Source organism: Bicyclus anynana, chromosome 9, assembly GCF_947172395.1.
Source record: "Bicyclus anynana chromosome 9, ilBicAnyn1.1, whole genome shotgun sequence".
Classification (NCBI taxonomy): Eukaryota; Metazoa; Arthropoda; class Insecta; order Lepidoptera; family Nymphalidae; genus Bicyclus; species Bicyclus anynana.
Genome location: NC_069091.1, coordinates 7,858,427 through 7,876,155, shown reverse-complemented (window position 1 = coordinate 7,876,155; position 17,729 = coordinate 7,858,427).

Sequence of the window (17,729 nt, the reverse complement as noted above, 5' to 3'; positions counted from 1 at the left end):
ATGATTCAAAGTAATGTAACAAATTGTACTTATAAATTTTGAGTATATTCTAAGTATAAGTATATATGGCTGTCCATCGCGGAAATGCAGCCAGTATTCTTGCCACCATTCCACGATTTGTATAGTTATTAGGATAAGTTAGCTTACGTTCCCTATTGTATTCATTCTCAATAAAAAAGTATATAACTGAGCCGTGATAACCTACTGGATATAACCTCTGCCTCCGAACAATTTAGCCCGCTACCATCTCAGATTACATCATCACTTACCATCAGATGAGATTATAGTCAAGGGCTAACTTGTAAAGAATAATATAAAAAAAATCTTACTTAATCTAACAAATCGTGTACCAAAATTTATTTTAACGGGTTCATTGGCTTACGCGTGAACACGTAAAAAACAGATAGACCTACCTACTTTTGCATTAATTAAAGTTATGTATGTGACGTCAGTAACACAATGTCCACATTGCAAGTCGACCAAATGTCTGTGTTAAATGGCCAACAGTTTGCGTTCTGTCGGCTAGCGTACGTGTGGTCGGACGTGTTTGCATAACCCAGCTTTTGATGAGTGTTCCTAAATACGTCACCCATTAGGTATTAGGGATACCAAAAACGCGCAAATATAAAGTCCTAGGACGGTATTGACTCATTTTGGTTAGTTGTAAATTTATCATCATCATCATCATCATTGTCAGCCGATGGATGTCCACAGCTGGACATAGGACTCTTGCAAAACGGTCTCGAGCCGCTAGCATCAAGCGGCTCCCTGCAACCCGCTTGATGTCTTCGGTGCACCTAGTGGAAAGTCGATCAACATTGCGCTTTCCGGTGCAGGGTCGCCATTCCAGCACCTTGGGACCCCAACGTCCATCGGCTCTTTTAGGTAAATTAACCTAGAGTAAAAGTAAATTATACGCCCTTTACCCTTACCCTACGCCCATTGGTCACAAGTTCTGGGTTCTGCTCGAAGCTTTTCTCTCTGCTACGCGATGGACCAGGCACCCGCAAGGTGAATCCATGGAATGCTAAGATATTCATCTCTCTATAACGAAGGTTTTATACATAGGTAAGTGATATTATATAAAAAAGAACTATATAAAGAAGAATTATATAAAGAAGAGTCTGTCTGAGGAATATAACCTTCAAAGTCAAATCTTACTATCATAAATAATACTCAGCTATCCATTCACAATATAAAAGATGTTATAAGAAATGCTAACGAGCGAGCCGCATTGTTTTTCAATGTCTCGTTTTGTCCTAGAAACCTGCCTATATATTGTATAGGCACGACAACAAAGGTAGAAGGTTAAACAACAGTTCTGAAATCTTTATAAAGCCTGGCCTTAGCCGGCATGACCTAGTAACTAAAGGCGAAGCTTAAAAATATAATGGCTCACGAAGCCGGTGCTTGACTGCTTGTGTACTCATAAATATTTGTTCCACATGCGACTCGAGTTTCGACCGGGTGTACAAACACCGATTTGAACATAAAATTCAGAATACACCTCCGTAAATATTGAGATTCGATCAAAGTCTAAATCAGGTAAATAAAATAAAAAGGTACGAAACGAATGAAATGACGCTGAAACGTGATACGAAGATCCTGGATGGATCGTGCTGTCGGCTCCCATTTTTATATATCATAAAGCATTTTTTTATTACCCAACCGCCAGTTGTGCTACAATTTTACCGGTGTGTGTTTATAAGTGCGTTTTAATATGCATAATAAATTATATTTATTCTTATACTCATTATTTTGATAACAGCTAATGCCTTGGTTTCTTTAAGTATTTTTAAGCATAAGGCATCTGGCGTTACTGTTTGGAAGTTCATCATGTTTAATAAATAATTGTTTTAATTTTCTATTTTTCACGAAATCCAAGCAATAAAGACAAAATTTTTGTCTGTCTGTCTGTGTTTCTCCGTCTTCTTGTAGACCAGACATCACGCTAAAACTACTGAATTAATTCAAATGAAACATGGTAAGATTTGAGACGTCATACGAAAAAGATTTTAAAATACTTTTTTTAAAAATTGGTAGATGTAATACCAGTATAACACTAAAAATAATGTAATACAAGATTTTTCCAAAATTCTACCCCTAAAGGGTTAAAAAGTGGTTGAGGTTTCTTTATTATATAGATATAAATCGTTTATGTTTTATGTTATATTGTACGCGAAAATATATAAATAAAAGGTGGTTAATTAGGTGGTTGAAAGTATACATCTATTTTCACACGGACGAGCTACATCGTTAAAATTATTTATAGATATCTTATATTCTACGGTATTTACAATAAATATCCTGCCTTATTAGTCTCGTGGTCAGATAATTCGACTATGGATTATTAAGTCCAGGATTCGAGGCCAGAGTGACTAAAAAATAGTCAACGGTATTAGTGCGCCTCCGTGCGTAACAAAGCACGCAAAGCTGCTGTCATGCACTTAGATCTTGCTAGTTGTGTCCCTCTGCCATCCCTTAATTCTTGCCAATGAGGAAATAGAAAAAGTACCGTAGACTGTATGTGCACTAAAATTATCCTGCGAATCTAGCCTTGAAATTGGTCACCGTGGCCGAAATTATGACAGGATGCCATTAATTATATAACAAGGTCTAGTAAGTAACTTTAATAATATACGAATACCCAACTCAATAAGCTAAATATTGGCAATGTGACAAATATCCCACCGATGATTTATTTTAATACCGCAACAGTCATAAGTTCATTAACGAATAAGGTCAGAAGGAAATGTATTACGCGTTTTGTCAACTGTTCTTGATTAATGGATACTACTAATAGAGCGAAAGGCAGAGGTCAGACCTACTTCATTTTATAAAGCTTGGGCTGAAAGTTTGTCAGCCATTGCTTCCACCAGGTAAGAGTAAGTTAGACATTGCGGATTTGCTAGAGCGTTATTTTTAGCGTTTTCTTTGTTCTGTGCTGTGGATCATGCTAGCTTTGAGAGGTAGCAAGTAACTTACATTTAGTTCCTCAATCGTCCAAGTACAATGCTTAATGTGTTTTTTAACTTCATAGCAACCCTTGGTAAACGTACGTCTGGCCATCAACAAAATTGTTGGTAAAAAACTATCTAATATAATAATTTTTATAATTTTTATTTAATTTATCTCATTATCTACCCTGTTGAGCTCAATGCTGAGCTCAAGTCTCCTCTCAGAATGAGAGGGGTTAGGCCAATAGTCCATCACGCTGGCCCAATGCGGATTGGCAGGCTTCACACACGCAGAGAATTAAGAAATTTCTCTGATATGCAGGTTTCCTCACGATTTTTTTCCTTCACCGTTTATTATCTACTATAATATATTTTTCAGTCAAGTTTTCACTAAAACAAAGAAAAATCATCAAAATTAGACAATTCTGAAAAAAGTAATCGTATGATAATTTACTTGTAGAAGTACATACAAAATACACGTCCAGTTAAAAAGTTCTTCCAATTTTTCGTGTTATATAAACTTATAATTTACTTTTACTATAGGTTAATTTACCTAGAAGAGCCGATGGACGTTAGGGTCCCAAGGTGCTGGAATGGCGATTCCGCACCGGAAAGCGCAATGTTGATCGATCCCCCACTAGGTGGAGCGAAGACATCAAGCGGGTTGATGGGTGCCGCTGGATGCTAGCGGCTCGAGATTGTTGTGTTTGGAAGTTCATACAAGAGGCCTGTGTCCAGCAGTGGACGTCCATCGGCTGCCAACTGATGAATTTACAAATAACCAAAATGAGCCAATACCGTCCTAGGACTTTATATTTGCGCGTTTTTGCGTATCCCACCTAATGGGTGACGTATTTAGGAACACTCATCAAAAGCTAGGTTATGCAAACACGTCCGACCACACGTACGCTAGCCAGAACGCAAACTGTTGGCCATTTAACACAGACATTTGGTCGACTTGCAATGTGGACATTGTGTTACTGACGTCACATACATAACTTTAATTAATGCAAAAGTAGGTAGGTCTATCTGTTTTTTACGTGTTCACGCGTAAGCCAATGAACCCGTTAAAATAAATTTTGGTACACGATTTATTAGATTAAGTAAGATTTTTTTAAATATTATTCTTTACAAGTTAGCCCTTGCCTATAATCTCATCTGATGGTAAGTAATGATGTAATCTGAGATGGTAGCGGGCTAAATTGTTAGAAGTGTGAAGACAATCCACACCCTTTTCGGTTTCTACATGACATCGTACCGGCTCGCTTGGCGGTACGTCTTTGCCGGTAGGGTGGTGGTAATGATTAAATAGTGGATGAAATTGCTCTATGTATGAATAATAAATTATCAAGACTTTTAAAAAAGGCGGAAATAGAAAAAGGCGGAAAAAAAATCGACAGAAAAGTTAAATTCGATTGAAATTTAGACCTTGCTCGAATCTTATTAACTTATGAGTTTAAATGCCAATATTATAGACTTACATTCGTATACAATATTGATGTATATATGACATAATACAACACATACTTGAAGGGTTAACATTAATTTGTAGATACTTCTACTTTTTATTTTCTTTTTTTAATTCAAGAACCTTAAACAGGTGGAAAGAAAGCGAAATTACTCAAAATTCATCATCATCATTATCAACTCATATTCAGTACTGCTGAGCTCGGGTCTCCTCTTACAATGAGAGGGGTTAGACCAATAGTCCACCAAGCTGGTCCAATATGGATTGGTAGACTTCACACTCGCAGAGAATTAAGAAAATTCTCTGGTATGCAGGTTTCCTTACGATGTTTTTCCTTCACCGTTTAAGACACGTTTTATTTAATTTCTTAAAATGCACACAGCTGAAATGTTGGAGTTGCATACACCGGACGGGATTCGAACCCAAATCTTCCGGAATCGAAGGCAGAGGTTATATCCACTAGGTTATCACGGCTCAGTTATATACTTTTTTATTGAGAATGAATACAATAGGGAACGTAAGCTAACTTATCCTAATAACTATACAAATCGTGGAATGGTGGCAAGAATACTGGCTGCATTTCCGCGATGGACAGCCATATATACTTATACTTAGAATATACTCAAAATTAATGAGTACAGTTAGTTACATTACTTTGAATCATGACCCATACATACACACGTGATACATCACTCCTGCTCGTATTAATACTCGCCAACCTTTTTTGCAACCGAATATGCCTTTTTTGTCTCCTTTTAATTTCCCTTATGAGCTCACAATTGCCCTCATAATGGTATCGTACCTTTCATTAAGTCTCATTTGAGCCCCTGAATGGTGGTCTCGACTCATAATGAGAGGAAACGTTAGACGTTATACCCTTAAGCCTTTGTGTACACTTACAGCGCCCACTAGCTCTTTTCATGGGTCATTCGTGCTCGAGCCCGCACTTTCTGTGAGGCTTTATTAATAAACATCTACCTATTTTCTACTCTAGGGAGTTATAATATTAGCATGTTGTGCATTTTAAATAATTGAGATGCAAATATACCTACCTACTGCTTTGTTATGAATTTTATGATGATGATGAAAATCTATAATTATTTTCTCAAGGAGGAGGTCCTAAGTTCGGCTGTATGTATGTTTTTACGTTATTCATAGTATACTAATATTATAAAGAGGTTTATAATATTAGTAAAAAAAATTAAACCACCCCCCCCCCCCCCCCCCCCCCCCTCCCCACAACTTCAGAAATTTATTATAAGGTTGTGGAGGTAATTTTTGAATCTACTATACCGATTTTGAAAAATGTTTTACTAATAGACATCCACGTTATTATAAGGTTTAAATCTAGCTTATTTAATTCTCGTATTCTCATGAGAACGGGAACTACGCGGGTGAAGCCGCGGGACGTTATTTATTTATAATATTTAGGGGTTTTCGAAATAAGAAACATTTAAGATACGCGCCGTTGTTATGCGTATTATAGATACAAAGGCTTAACTCTGAAATAGCGGGACACGAGTAAAGTTATCTAATTTACTTATTAAATGTATTACAGGATCGAAATAGGTTAGGGCAAATAATAAGTCTACAACTTTACAAGGTGTTTTTTTCAAAGGCTTTTTTTAATGTACCTACGAGTATGGAAGTCTCATGGAAAAGATATTCAAAATCCGATTTAAAATGTAAGACACTATACAAACAATTACAAAATAAGCAAATATTATAATAAGTAATATACAATGAAACGTTTTAAGGTAATATTTATGATACTAAATACTTCTTGTCTCTAATGTACCTACACGTATAGAGTAAGTAGAAACGTTAGTGTTAGCGACAAAGCTCATCAATCACACGACGATGTAACCGCGGGTATCTCGTAAAAAAGCAATAAAAAAACATCCACCTGAAAATGAAATGGAAAGACTATAAAAAAGATAAGAATAATATTAATATTCTTAAACATTATTCGCGGAAAGTTTTTCAATTCTTGTCTGAAATTCAAATTGTACTAAGTGCTGAACATTTTTCAGTGAAGTAGAGTGCTGAAGTCAAGATGTAACGCTTTCAGACGGTCCCGCAAGAACGGCAAAGATGAATGGCTTTCAATATGAAATTGAATTCCGCGGTTCATTCCTTTTCAATTTGATGGGGGAGTGATGCTCGGCGTTTACCTCTGATACCTCTGAAAGGTTTCTGCGCAATGCATAGTACTTGATACCGGGATTGCCGAAAATTTAACAGTATTAGTATTAGAAGAGCATTCTATGAAAAAATAAACAATAATAATAAAGAAACACACTAATATTATAAAGGTGAAAGTTTGTGCGTAAGTGGGTATGTGTTTGTATCTCCTCCTTTGTGCTGCGGCTACTGAAGCGATTTGGCTGAAATTTGGAATAAAAACATATCTTACTCTGAATTAATAAAGAGGGTTCTTTTCATCGCGGAAAAATCCATGGTTCCCAATTTGTGAAAAACTGAATTCTACGCGTATGAAATCGCAGGCGTCCGCTAGTTTTATTGATAATCCTGTGTATTATTGGGCTACAGTTTATGTCTGTTTTTTACCATTTGAATATGTATGGTCGTGGTCACGATTTCCGTGCTCTTCGTGCCTCAAATTTGTGTTCGGGAAAATTTATCATTATTGATCAGATATGACCACAGTCCATTTAATTCATATATTCTTTCCCGACTAATGAAACCCAAAAGGTGGATTATTTCATCACTCTGTTTATTCGTTCGTATCGATTTAACTGCTCGTCAATTTCATAAATCATTACAACTCCTTGATAATGCAATTGTCACTGAGTACATTATGTTTAAAAAATTTAAAGGGACGGACTTTAAGTACTTTAATATGCTAAAGATTTAAAAATACTGCCTGCGCCCCGCGGTGTTGCTGTTACTGGCGAAAAATGAGTATATACCTACACGTTATTTATTTTTTCTGGGATAAAAATAAGCCTTTGTGTTAATCTAGGTTATAATCTATAAGCATTCCTTTCAGCTAGTTCGGTTCAGTAGTGGCGGCGTGAAAGAGTAACAAACATTCAAACCATCATAACCATAAATTTTTCGCAAATCTCGGGAAACCATGGATTTTTTCGGGACGTAGAGTAACCTATGTGTTAATCCAGGGTGACACAACAAACAAACAAACATCCATACAAATTTTCGCATTTATAATATTAGTAGTATTATCTAGGACTCCTTCAGAATATACTCGCACAAGATGATGTGCTATAAATAAAAACCATTGCTGACAAAATAACGTTGGAAATTTTATTTGAAAAGTTTTGAATTGTACCTACTGTGATAATAATTCTTATCAATTATTTTCATTTGACTGCGCGTTGTCGCTTCGAAGAAAAATATAACGGTTTAATCATTCCCTTATCAAATGTAAGTAACAAGGGAAAGACTATTTATAAATGAATATTTTTAAAGCTTTTTATCTTTTACTAGCGGACGCCCGCGACTTCGTCCGCGTGAAACTCGATGTAAACTTTCAACTACCTCTACCCTACCCCTACCCCTACCCTACCCCTACCCTACCCAACCCTACCCCTACCCTACCCCTACCATAACCCCTACCCAACCCTACCCCTACCCTACCCCTACCATACCCCTACCCAACCCTTACCCTACCCCTACCCTACGTTGAAATTTTTCCTGAATTTTCTTTGCTATAAACCTCACGGAGCCCGAGACCTTTTCAACGAATGCAAAACCGTGGAAATCGGTTCGTGTGTTCTGGAGTTATAGCGTCTGGAAGGAAAACCCGACTTTTTTTTTTTTTTTTTATAAAAAGTATCCTATGTCCTTCTCCTCTAAACTACCTCCCGGCCAATTTTCAGCTAAATCGGTTCAGCCGTTCTTGAGTTATAAGTGGAGTAACTAACTAACACGACTTTCTTTTATATATATAAAGATATCGTGTATGACTGCGATAGCGTTTGGTGAACGTGTTAAAGCTTGATCTAGGTATTAATTAATATTCTTGAATATCTTACTAATATTATAAATGCGAAAGTAAGTGTGGATGTATGTTATGTATGGATGTTTGTTACTCTTTAACGCCGCTACTACTGAAGCGATTTGGCTGAAATTTGGAATGAAAATAGATTTTACTCTGGATTAACACATAGGCTACGAGATTTGCGAAAACCTGATGATTTTGATGGTATGAATGTTTGTTACTATTCCACGCCTCGGCTACTGAACTGAATCACCTGAAATTTGAAGTAGAGATAGATTATAGTCTGGATTAAGATATAGGTTACTCTTTATCCCGGAAAAATTCATGGTGCCGAGGGATTTGTGAAAAACTAAAATCCACGCGGATGAAGACGCGGGCGTCCGCTAGTTTTCTTCTATGCAATTGATGACATAATTAGTTTATAATGTATTGGAGAAAGAAGACATTACAATTATTATGTATATTATTACAGAAGAAAGAGGAGACCAGAAATTTTACTAAGCAACATCATTGATTACAAAATCTCTTCCGTCAAAATCAATATCCGTATTTGTAAAAATAGGTGATTTTACAAAATGACAGTTGGGGATTAAATCCATACATCCAAATACGCTCACTCATACACGTCTATTTAATCGACTTACCTTTACTTAACCAATAGAAAAATACTTTTCTTTACATTAATTTCTCTGGATTTAATAAAAACGCTTAAAATATAGCAAATTCTTTCTTTGTGAGTAACAAAATATATTGTAAAACCACTTGTAATTAAACAGGACAAATGTAATGGTCTGAATGAATGTCCATTTTAATTCATCAATTATTCACAGCATGTACTTACAGTTAAATTCATGTGACGTGGTACAGAAGATATTTTTTTTGTAATTAAAGTATTCTATATAAAGTATACATTTAAAAACGTTTATAATTTTGAAGGCCTCCGTGGCGCTGTGGATTTAAGATACGGAGGTCGTGCATTCGATCCCTGGCTGAGCAGATTGAGGTTTTGTTAATTGGTAGAGGCCTGACTGGTAGGAGGCTTCAGCCGTGGCTAGACGTGCAGCCAAGCGATTTAACTTTCCCGTACGATGTCGTGTAGAAACCATGAGGGGTGTGGATTTTCATCCTACTTACGTCATCACTTACCATCAGGTGAGATTGTAGTTAAGGGCATACTTGTAAAAAATAAAAAAAAACGTATGCTTTATTATTTCTAGGCATAGACCAGACTACGACTGATAGGTTTCTACTTTAGATCTGAGAGGGGTTAGGTCAGGTCCACCGTGCTGGCTAAATGTGGATGAGCAGACACACGTGTAGAGAATTAAGGAAATTCTCTGGTATGCGGGTTTCCTTACGATGATTTTCCTTCACCGTTTGAGACATTTTATTTTTAATTTCTTAAAATGCACGTAACTGAAAAATTTGAGGTGCATGCCTAGGACCGGATTCGAACCTACGTCCTTCGAGTCGAAGGCAGAGGTCATATCCACTGAGCTATTACGTCTCAATTTAAAGTAATACCTACGTAATATTATAAGCAAGGCGAAGGTAAATAAGCAAATTCTTGCTCCACATCTCGCAATTGTTATGCTACATACAAATGAGGCCGATGGTATCAGAGTTAATGTAGGCTCTTTACATAAAGTAGGCCCGGTACCGTTCCTATTTTGCAAATATATGGACACTAATAGTGGTTGTTTCTTATTCCAGTCACGTTGCCTTCCCTAATACAAGAAAAACACACAGTGACTTTATAAGAACAAAATGTGTGTACTAAAACATATTCGTGGAGTTGCTTTCTGCATAATACATACTTCGTAGCTTGTTCTAAATAAAATGTTTGCATACCCGCTTTATATTATATAGTTAGTAAATCGGTATAAAGCTTATTATGTGGCTTTTAAATTTCTTTTTTCGTGATACTCTTTTTTCTTGCTTTTCAGGCTCGGCTTAAACAATTCAGGAAGAATATAAAATATGTATATGGAAGGACCAAACAGTGGAAAAAGAATACGAGGTTGATGAAATACCTATGTAAAATACATGTAGTAAAATAAGTGATTGGAAAAAGAAGACGGCTAGCATGGGACAGTGACAAGTGACAATGTTTAACTATTTATTATTTTGGAATATATATGTAGTATGGCATTTAGAGATGGATGGAGTCTGTGAAAGGAGATTTTGTTTTGTGTTTCTTTGTGTCCTGGGTACGATTCCCGGCTCTGGTCAGTTTATAATTGTATCTATACTAATTTTATAAAGCTGAAGTCAAGTTTGTTTGTACACAAAATTAATGAAACGTTTTTTATGAAAATTAAATTAGACCAATCTGGAAGTACACTCTTTCAAACAGTAAAATAAATTTCAAAAGTGGTTACGAAATGACAAAGTTATGAGGTAACAAACATAGAAAAAACATACACGCCGAATTAGGCTGAGGACGAAGAGAGTGTCATCCACTCTCATTTTCACAATATTTCACTGTAAAACAGTTTTTTTTGTAGGCTTTCGCTTAACTACAGTCAAGCCTGATGAAAAGCAATGATGAGGTCTAAGATGAAGCGCGCTTGCCTAGAAGATGCCTATTCACACTTGCCTTGAAGGTGCACAAATTTGTACGTGTCAGGAAACACAGACGCCGGTAGCTGATGATTTATACAGAGAAAATGATTGTAAATGAATTTTGTACAGTTCAGTGCGTCGCGTTTCCTACCTCAGTCGACCACGAGCCTTGTAACTAATTAATGAAAGTGAACGAACGCTGTTCGTAGGTACATTGTATTTCGTAAACACAGTTTGAAATATATTAAACAAGTGAAGACGCTTCTGTCCCTAAAACGTGGGAAGAGGATTTAAGTGGATTGGAAAAGCTGAATTGCGAAAATATCTTAACTTATAAATACGTATTATTTATGTTTAGGTTGCCTAGATCACTATTAGTGATAAGGTCCCCTTTTGCCTAAAAATTTATGTGTTCATTTGTTATTTTCTTTTTGTGCAATAAAGTTATTGTAAAATAAATAAATAAATAAATATATTATAGTGTAGAATTGGACTATTTCTTTTCTGAACTAAATATTTTAGAATAAAATCTTCAGTTAATGGGAAACAAAGAACCGCTTATTATATTTTTAAAGTGTACAAATCACGTTTAGATTATTCCCTTTAAAAGTTATACTAAAACTTTTTATTATTACTAATATTTTATTATAAACTGGCGAACACAACCAACTTCGTCCGCGTGGATTTTAACTTTTTACGAATCCTGCGGGAACCATGAATGTTATTATCTATTAAAAAAACCGCATCAAAATCTGTTGCGTAGTTTTAAGGATTTAAGCAACAGAGAAAGTGACTTTGTTTTATACTATCTATAGTGATGATGCAAAAGTTAGTCTGCCTGTCTGTATTTCTAACCGTTAAGCTCAGTGGCTTAGCCATGATAAGATGAAACCCAATTTAGATGAAAGAAGAAAACCAATTAAGAAGAATTTTAATAGAGAAATACATAAATTGGACTTTCGATCAGAACGTGGGCTACTTTTATTCCGGAAAAATTCATGGTTCCTGTGGTATTTACAAAACGGATTTCACTCTCCCGTCTCGATTCACGGGCAAGTCTAGTCTATTCTAATATTATAAAGCTGAAGAGTTTGTTTGTTTGATTGAACGCGCTAATCTCAAGAACTACTGGTCCGATTTGAAATATTCTTTTAATGTTAGATAGCCCATTTATCGAGAAAGGCTATAAGCTATATATTATCCCCGTATTCCTAAGAGAAAGGAAACCACGCGGGTGAAACCGCGCGGCGTCAGCTAGTAAGTTATAACGTAAGAGATATTAAACACAACTGCAGAAATAGAGAAACTCTCTATGTCTGTCAAAATACATGTAAAATATAGTTCAAGGTCATTGACATTAGTAGCAGCCTTAATTCAAGCCCTCATTTTAATCTGCGTAAGCAGTCAAGGCAGATATAAGGAAAGATAATGTAATGCTTTTATTTTCTTGTCACGTTTTTTCGGCAACGTTCTCTTGAACAAATGGCCTGGCTTGTATTGTTAGATGTGTTTACATAGAACAGAAGATCTTTTAGCTGACTTATTTCATTGATACATTATTTATTATACACGTTTTATAGCAAAACTTTAATTTTTTTTTAAAGTTCGCATCTTACAATAAACCTTTGATACTAATAAATAAACATCATTTATTTTATAGAGCCTTAGCCAAGCTACTAATACATTGGTAACACAAAAAACCTGTATAAGTTGCAGAATTTTAAATTTTAATCGAAAATATTATAACGTAGTGTTTAACAGACTTTCTTTTAACATATCTCTTGTCTGGGTAAAGATATATGACAGAAAAAGCTTTAAATAACTGTAAATCTGATAAAACATCATACAACAACAATAAACATACAACAAAACAGTTTCAAAAGAAAAAAACGACCGTAGCATCCAAATTTTGACGTGATAATTCGATGGAGCCGACCGATCCGACAAAAGATGACGTCATACGTCGTTCCCTCGCTCTAGGGTTGCCAACTTTTTTTACTAGAAATATTTTGGTTTATGACGATTATTAAACAGTATTTTAGAAAAACGAACATTTTCTTTTGAAAAATGCAACCATTTCATCAGTATTTTCTTAAGACGTTGTCACGTTCAACTATCGTCAGTAAACCAACTTTACAGACAACCATTTTTTTGTGTAATACAACTACTAAAAAAATAAAATTTATTTCATGACAAAATATGCAAGCTTTTGGGAAAGGCTTATTATAGTGTTAATGACTATATTAATGATAAAAAAGCTTGGCATTAAACAGTAATATACGACTGTGTGCTTAGTTTTAAATAAGTTTGTAAAATGGTGGTAAACAAAAAAAACCTTGGCTGAGTTTGTTGTGGGCTCTTCTCGGACCAAGGCGCGTTTGGAACCCTCGTAACTTTAGTTTTAAGTTTTCGACTATTATTACCACCATTAAATAAATAAAATTATGAAATAATCTTGACCTTTCAAAAGTGCTTGTAAACTAAGCCTAATTGAAATAAATGAATTTTGACTTTGTTTTATGTTTGAAAGCCTGTGAGACGTCATGTCCCTTACAATGTTTTAAATTTATCATATCTCTGGTCACTATCTTATCTACAAAACAAAAAGCAGTTTCACTATAACAATATACAACTAAAGTATCAATTTTATCAGCAACACAAAACGTATTGCGCAAAAACTAAATAATATATTGAGATATGTATCAGCTGTTTATCGGCCGCCATATTCGTGCTTTTTTGTAACTCCGACACGTCGGGGACACAGGCTGTATCTGCTTTGTACCTACAGTCCCAGTCATTTGAATATGTATGAGCTGGGGTCCGCGCGATGCCGCCGCCTGTATGAAAATGTGATGTACCGATAACTTGTCAAAAGGGTTGATCGAAATTTGAAAATAGCTGTGGAAGTGTTACTATTGCTCACGGCCTCCGTGGCGCAGTGGTATGCGCGGTGGATTTACAAGACGGAGGTCCTGGGCCGGTTGAGGTTTTCTTTATTGGTCCAGGTCTGGCTGGTGGCTTTGACCGTGGCTAGTTACCACCCTACCGGCAAAGACGTACCGCCAAGGTACGATGTCGTATAGAAACCGAAAGGGGTGTGGATTTTCGTTCTCCTCCTAACAAGTTCTTCGCTTCCATCTTAGATTGTATCATCACTTACCATCAGGAGAGATTGTAGTCAAGGGCTAACTTGTCAAGAATAAAAAAATTAAAAAAAAATATTATAAAATGATTTATTTATTTTGCTATCATCCGCGAAAATTCGGCGAACCCATGCGACAACGTCACCCAGGTAATGCAAAAGTAAATTGCAATTGCACGTTGTAGAGTCAACATCTCCTGAGGATGCTCCGGTTTCGGGGTGAAACGTACGTAGAGAGCATTTTGTCGAACCTGGGTGACGTTGTCGCATGGGTTCGCCGAATTTTCGCGGATGATAGCGAAATAAATAAATCATTATATAATCATGATGAACTTCCGCAAAGTAACGCCTGCTTCTATCCAATATTTAAAAAAAAATACTTTACGCTAGTATTTTTTCATTATTCAACGAGAAATTAGCTTGACTTAACACCTGCGAAAGCACAAAAAATAAAAAATAAGTAAACAAACAATAAAATAGAAAGGTACAAATTGAATACAAAAAGATACCTCATTTATTCGTAGCGATTTCTTCCAAACTAACTTAATGATTTAAGTACCTTAGTAAGTAATTGACCTTAACACTATAATAGGTAATGTTGAATGAATTAAATTTATTCACGATTTTTCAATTACATAGCACATACATACACAACAGAGGGCTTTTTGCCTTTTTTGATAATTTTAAGTTCAACGCCTCATCCTACTAATATTATAAACGCGAAAGTTTGTATGGATGTTTGGATGTTTGTTACTATTTAACGTCGCTACTACTGAAGCGATTTGGCTAAAATTTAGAATAGAAATTGATTTTACTCTGGTTTAACACATAGGCTACTTTTTACCCCGAAAAAATTCCCGATATTTGCGAAAACTGATGATTTTGATGATATGAATGTTTGTCATTCTTTCACGCCTCGACTACAAAACCAAATTAGCTGAAATTTGGTATTGAGATATATTATAGCCTGGATTAACACATAGGCTACTTTTTATCCCGGAAAAATCCATAGTTACCGAGGGATTTGTGAAAAACTAAATTTCACGCGGACGAAGTCGCGGGCGTCCGTTTAGTAAAAAATAAATTGAGAGTAGTGTCACACATAGACTATTGAGAATACTGAGACACTACTCTCCTATATTTCTTAGGAAGTTATAATAATGTAATGTTCATGACGTCCGAAAAGCAGCGCGAAAAGAGTGTTTGTGACGCATTTATCTGATGCGGTACATTCGTTTTGCTGACGTCATCCAACGTAAAAAAATGTTTTGCTGCGGCTTTGCGGTAGACATTTGTCAATTATAAAGAAATGCAATTCATTTATAAAACTCTCAAAGCGAATTAAATCCAATATCAGCCGCCCATTCTAATTACGTTGTGCTGTTTTTATTTTCGACTATTTCTAGGGAATTCATCCGGATTTTCCTTTTTGAAGAGAAACAATTGCTTCATAGATTGGTAGTTCGCGATGCGGTTTTAAAATGGATCGTTTTGCATTCGAATGCATTTATTTTCGACTGACTTTAAAAAATAACGGTCTCAATTCGACCCGCATGTGGATATGTAAATATAGATTGATGTGAACTGATTTGATTTATTAAAAAAAAATGGCCAATCAAGAGTCGGATTAGCGCATCAAGTCTCCGTACAAATTGGTTATTTATTACATTATTGGTAAGAACCACTAAGTAACTAACGACTAAGATGGCCGAGGATCTGTTTTTTTATACTATGCCGAGGAAAGATTAAAAAAAAACATTATAAATAGACGGTTGAGTGTCTGGACTCTTGAAACATGCTACCTTTCAAAGCCACCTCAGTACAAAATCCATCTTTTTGCGTCGGGTGTTAATGAGGTATATCGAGCTATCGCAGGCTATTATTCTGACTCACTGTTGTAAAACTATTTTCACTAAACTTAGGTCGCGGGATATGCAAATATTTTTTAAGCGTATTCCACTCGAAAAAGTTGTAGTTTTCCGTTAATTTTTTTTGACTTTTTGACTTTTAGATAAAAAACCTATACCTACGAGTGCTTACTACTAAAATAGTTACAAGTATCAATAAAGTACTTGCTTGATATTTATAGTTACCTATCTACACTAATATTATAAAGATGTAACTATGTAATTTTTTTTCTGATTGTGTAAGATGCCGTAGGCTCCTCATGGGACTACAGCGGCGTCACCGGGGGGTTTGGGCGAGCGCAGAAGCATCGCCTGATGGGGTCCGAAGGCAGAGGCTGAAGGAGAGTAGACGGGCGGAACGACTCTCTATGAGCGTCTCCTCTGAGACTAGGACCTCGACTTAGAGAGCCGTTCAGGAAGGGTGTTTTGGCCTGAGCCCATCATTCCAGGCGCCCCTGAGATCGTAAGTTAAAAAACCCACTGTGGTGTTGTAGATCTTCGGATCTACTGAACCTATTTAAAAAAATCTTTCACCACTAGACAGACAGCCACGTCATTTGTAAGTGTTATGCCTAGGCTAGGCCTAGGCCAGAGCCGTGATAGTCCAGTGGATATGACATCTGCCTCCGATTCCGGAGGGTGTGGGTTCGAATCCGGTCCAGGGCATGCACCTCCAACTTTTCAGTTGTGTGCATTTTAAGAAATTAAATATCACGTGTCTCAATCGGTGAAGGAAAACATCGTGAGGAAACCTGAGAATTATCTTAATTCTCTGCGTGTGTGAAGTCTGCCAATCCGCTTTGGGCCAGCGTGGTGGACTAATTGGCCTAACCCCTCTCATTCTGAGAAGAGACTCGAGCTCAGCAGTGAGCCGAATATGGGTTGATGACGATACCTAGGCTATATTTTATCCTCGTATTATTACCGGAAAGGGAACTACGCGGGTGAAACCGCGGGACGTCGGCTAGTACTTAATAAGAAAATGGGTATGCCATGACTGAATACTTCCTATAAAACGACTTTTTATTTCTACGAACAATATCAGTTTTCCAGAAAAATATCAATTACTTTTAAACATTTTACACATCGATAAAATCCCTTACAGCAGGAGCTAAGTAGAATTTCCGCAGAAACTTACTCGTATGCGCTTAATTCATATTTTATTCAGTGCAGATTCCAGGAAATGTGCAGCCCGCCAATCTACAGCGGCAGGAGCTTTGGATTAACTCCGGTGCATAGAGCTACTTCTGATACTAGTATTTTTCTTGTAATGCGCTTAATATTTACTTATTCATAGAACAGAGATGGTTTATGTGTTAAGCCGTTACAATTTGAAATCTAATCCATTGTTATTTTAAACGCCTTTAAAGTAACAAAATATTGCTTACTATAGCTGACGCCGCGCAGTTCCACCCGCGTGATTCTCGTTCCCGTTGGAGTACGGGAATAATATATAACCTATAGCCTTCCTTGATAAATGGGCTATCTAACAGTGAAAGAATTTTTGAAATCGGACCAGTAGTTCCTGAGATTAACGCGTTCAATCAAACAAACAAAAGAAACTCTTCAGATTTATAATATTAGTACCTATAGATGCATATAATGCATATATATGTGTCTACATAGAAAAATATCTTATGATAGTTCTCTATGTAGACACATATATCTACAGAGATTAATACCTTAGCATTCTATGGATTCAGTA